Raw genomic sequence first — 5,006 nt, 5'->3', positions numbered from 1 at the left:
TATATTGGAAAGCTGTTTATACGACCACTCTAACTCCTCTGAAGTATTGGCAGTAATGGCCCCATTGTCCATATAAATCATGGAATAGATAGATTTCTTTAAATCTGCTATTCGAGAATCCTCTGAAGGTTGTAAAACAAGTATGTAATATAATGAAATCATTAATAAAAAGGGACTACATCTAAGGCCAAAAGGTAATCTTACATTCTTAAAAGCCAATAAGGAAAAATCACCTTGATTCACATTTTTGTACCAAAAAAATAACAACTTCGACTGATCAGTTTCTGTTAAAGATAACATATTAAAGGCTTTCTTAAGGTCAAATATGAGTAACTTTTGGTCAAATCTAAGCTGTAAAAAGGAAGAGGACAATTTTTGGTTTAACGTAGGCCCTGAATACATGCACTGGTTATGTGACAAAGATATATTATTAGAAGAATCCCTAAGGTTAGACAAAAATACAATCCTACATTTGGTACTATCCCTATCCAGTTTAAAGATAGGCATGTGTGGTAAAAAAGAATGTTGAGGATTCTCACTTTTAAACACTTCTAAATCATAAATGGGTTCAATTATGCCTGCCTTCAATTGCTCCTTAATTGTTTGGTCAACGAGCTGCAAACGTTCTGGATGTCGTTTAAGTCTCTTGAGGTTAGACCTTAATATCAACTTAGATAGATTTTCATTCTTTGAAAGTAAATGAGAAACTTTCCCATTCCACAGCAAGGGAACGATAATACGTCCATCAGACTCCCTACGACGAAGGGTTTTGATGGTAAATTCGACCAACTGGTTATTAAGTTCAATACTTTCATCATTGTAGGAATTCTGATCGTAATTTAAGTAGTAATTGCATTCAGACTCTAGAAGTTGATCAGTGGCCTGTTGCAGTGGTTTCTCCATAAGCATGCCTCTTTCATTTATTACAGAAAATGAACAGTTTACCTCAAAGTTAGTATTAATGTCATCATCGGCAAAAATATCAGCTTTAGAGTTCAGCAAAAAGGAACTACTCTGGATATGAATAGCAGAACTACACTCAAATGGGTTACTAACAGCCGATGTTTGCACTCTCGTATCAGCTAAATTATCAATATTCTTAATCATTAAATCAATGCTACCAGACAGCAAAATACCTGCATGACACTCGGTATACATCGATGAATTTATTCCTCCAAAAACTGTATCTGTACCTGCAATACAATAAGCGAAGTCTGTACCTAAAATGAGCTGAACATTATCAATTTCATGAGAAAATTTATTAAGGAATTGATCAGCTAATTTAACACCTTGTGCCTGAAATTTATCAACTAATCTACCAAGCAGAGGTAATTTCAATGCTACATTAATGTTTGGTACAACCAAGCAATAAATTATAAAGGATTTATCTCCGATCGTAACAGGAACTTCAACAATTTCAGTAAAATACTCTTTGTTACCATTAAACCCATTAACTGTTAGCTTTACTTTAGAGTTAATGATTTTAAGATTATTCTCCTCCGCCAATTTCTTAGTGACAAACGTGCTCTGCGAACCACTGTCCTTCAGTCCTCTGTAAACAGTTCCCCCAACTTTAAATGAAAAGGTGGGTAAAATGGAATCACCTTGACAAGTAGGAAGGACGGCAACACCGCTGCTTATTTGAGAAGTTTCCACCTTGGATTCGCAGTTATTATTATTGTTAGAGTTTCTGCCTGGTGGCGGACTCCTATCACACAGGTACGTCATATGCCAGCTGTTACAATTTGAACAGCGTCTCTTGAATTTAAAACGGCACTTACCGGAGACATGATTAAACTGCCCGCATTTTACACATCCATTTTTAGATTTTAAAATATGCACTTTATCTGTAGGAGAAAGAAAATTAGGGCACTTATGAATAAAGTGAAATTTATCAGTATTTCCAACCGTAGAACACAAAGAACACTGAGGCGAAGACCTGTCTTTATCATATGTTACTGCTTCAGCAGCCATGCTGGTAGTTCTCTCTTTAGGAAGAGGGAGTGTTAATGTTTTGACACGTGAAGCTTTACATTTCAAGCTTTCAACACCTTTTCCGTCACTTTCGTACCTTTCGCAAGCTGCAAAGAAATGTGAAATAATGTCATTTAAGGAAGGATGAGTTTTTCCTGTAATATTAATAAAATGACGCTGAAAGCGACCATTTAAGCCGTGCCAAGCAAAATATCTGACAAATTCATCCGCTCCAATGTTAAAAGTCTTGACTGCTTCACATACTGATCGGAGGATGGAAATAAATGTGAAGGGATCATCACCCTCTCTTAGACTTAACTCCGTAATTTTCCTAATTGCATTGTTTTTACAAACCTCCTTAGACGCAAAGGCGGAAATCAATAATTCTTTGGCATCTACATAACGCTGTTTGTCAGCTTCCAGAGAACATAATAAAGTCTTTGCTCGACCGTCTATCTGTTGCTTCAGCAATAAAAGTAAATCTCTATCAGGATACTGAAATACATTAGTTGTAGCCTCAAACTCTGCTATAAATTTCAATAAATCTTCTCCTTCTTTACTTGTAAACTTAGGAAGAGGAGCTGTTGGCTGTTTCAGTAAACTGCGGGCCACGTCGGGAATATTAGAACCATTATTACCCCTGGAAATCTCAAGTAATGGTAAACAATACTCAATTTTATCTAAATAATCCTGGCAACTTGTTAATTCTGGCTCTAACTCTGCTTCATCAGATACGTCAGGAAATTTCTTCAAGAGGATATGATCATCTAGCTCCGACAGCTTGTTTCTATAATTAACAAGAAGACCTTTAATAGCTAACTTTTCTTCTTGTGTAAGGGCAGAATAGGTGTCAGACCTATTGAATTGTTCGGTGACTTTTCTCCGAATGACTTTTCGTTGTCCAATCAGTACCTGTAAGTTGGCCATTATAACAAACGTATAAAAAATGCAAAATAATAAAATGTTAACTTTCTGAAAAGGAAAAATATATTTATTTAAATGAAATGTTAATATCCTGAAAAGGAAAATGTCAAAGTCCTGCAAATAGAAATATGAGACTGCTGGGAGCCCCGGTCGTGGTCAAATTCTCTACTGGATCATCTGCACCATCATTAAGCACCTTTCATTGTGTTGCCCCACGTTGGGCGCCATAAGCAGAACACCATAAAAATCTGTGATTTGAAATAAAGGTTGGAAGGAAAAATGTAATTAAATATGATATTTATTACATAAATAAGCCTTTAAAATAACGTAGTAACGGAGTTACAAACAGTTGATTGGAGAACAAGGCAATTCACGTAAATCGTAGGGCGTTTCCTTCGTTCTGCTTCGCTCGCTGTCTGTAAAGAAATATTCAAGAAGATTAGCATCTAAAATTCATGGTCATTTATATAGAAGAATATACCCATCGGAATAATAACCCACTTAAAATTACCTTACAATTGAGCAACTGAGGTTTACATTAGTATCAGGAAGGAAATAAAAGGGCCGATACATCGAAACCGAACACCATCCTGAAATGAACGGTAAACCTAATATAAATTTGCTCGGTCGTAATATGGGAGACAATTCGTCATAAATATAACCATTCGAAACAATGTATTTGACGATTCTCTTACCCAAGTGTTAAGAACGTGAATTTATAAATAAGCTAGAATTACTAGTCCGAGAGCTAAATCACCTGAAAGGACAAGAGAATACGATATATAAAACATTGACCACAAAAATCTATTACTAATCTTCATAAGGTTAAAAATGACAGACAGGAAAAACTTGAAATAGGCAACACAAGGCAATGAGAGTTCGCAATAATAACCTTAAAAATAAGCCCTATATATTCTTGGTACTCACCATTGTCGAACCATGCACAAAGGCGTTGCAGATGGATTTTGGCAGATTTTCACAAGAGGGTGACGTAGACCAGGGATCCCAATAAAAGCCTTTAGCCTAAGAAAGGCATGTCGGACAAATCAAAAATGTGGAAACCTTTCCAGGTGAGTGAGGTCTCTGTGTCTCTGTCTCTGACACTGTCGGACGGCCGGGCTGCCTGCCTCCTCGTCGGCGTTTTCGCTCGAGTAAAGCATATGGAAGGAGGAGGAGTTAGCAAACTATCCATCTTTAAAGACTGGACGGCAGGAAAGACAGTTTGATGGTACCAAGAGTAGGGCAATTGAAATACCAAATTCTTAATAATTACTAGTCTTTCCTGTCGCCATGTGAAAATATGAAATATCTTGTACAGATGGTCTCAAACTTCAGAATATGATATAAAAAGTTGAAGATGAAGCAAATAAGTCATTGGAAGGAAGTTATCATTCCACAAACATTCATACGTACATATACCAAGGCACTTCCACATATTTGGGGGCGGGGTGGTAGCCGACATCAAACAAATGAAAAAAAAGGGGACCTCTACTCTCTACACTCCTCCCAGCCTGACAAGGGACTCAATCGAGTTCAGCTGGTACTGCTAGGGTGCCACAGCCCACCCTCCCCTATTATCCACCACAGATGAAGCTTCATAACGCTGAATCCCCTACTGCTGCTACCTCCACGGTCATCTAAGGGACCGGAGGAAGCAGCAGGACCTACTGGAACTGCGTCACAATCGCTCGCCATTCATTCCTATTTTTAGCACGCTCTCTTGCCTCTCTCACGTCTATCCTCTCATCACCCAGAGCTTCCTTCACTCCATATATCCGGCCAAACCTTGGCCTTCCTTTTGTACTACTCCCATCAACTCTTGCATTCATCACCTTCGTAAAAAAAAAAAAAAAAAAAAAAAAAAAAAAAAGAGAGAGAGAGCAGGGAGAAAAGTTAAGGGTAATGCAATGGTCGCTGCTAGTGGCTCTATGCAGATGAAGTTTCTAAAGCTTAAACCAAATACGACAACATTTTATACCGCTATTTATGCTAATATGATGACTGAAGCATAATGTATCACAACTTCTAAAGAGATGCCATTCATTTTTTGAACACAAAAATAAATAAGCAGGTTGATAAAACTCTTCATTAGGTAAGGTAATCATCAC

General features: G+C 37.4%; 1 long non-coding RNA gene across 1 annotated transcript; it reads right to left on the bottom strand.

The window, feature by feature from the left end:
• Window positions 1-3,044: 3,044 nt before the first annotated feature.
• On the bottom strand, window positions 3,045-4,216 carry LOC137633416 (uncharacterized). Its single transcript, XR_011042209.1, has 3 exons — window positions 3,826-4,216; window positions 3,410-3,655; window positions 3,045-3,314 (listed from the first exon to the last, which is right to left on the bottom strand). It is a non-coding gene; the product is annotated as an uncharacterized lncRNA (long non-coding RNA).
• Window positions 4,217-5,006: the final 790 nt, after the last annotated feature.

The sequence above is a fragment of the Palaemon carinicauda genome, chromosome 43 (assembly GCF_036898095.1).
Source record: "Palaemon carinicauda isolate YSFRI2023 chromosome 43, ASM3689809v2, whole genome shotgun sequence".
Lineage (NCBI taxonomy): Eukaryota > Metazoa > Arthropoda > Malacostraca > Decapoda > Palaemonidae > Palaemon > Palaemon carinicauda.
Note: the sequence above shows the minus strand (reverse complement) of the source record. Positions and strands in the feature narration are given on the sequence as shown.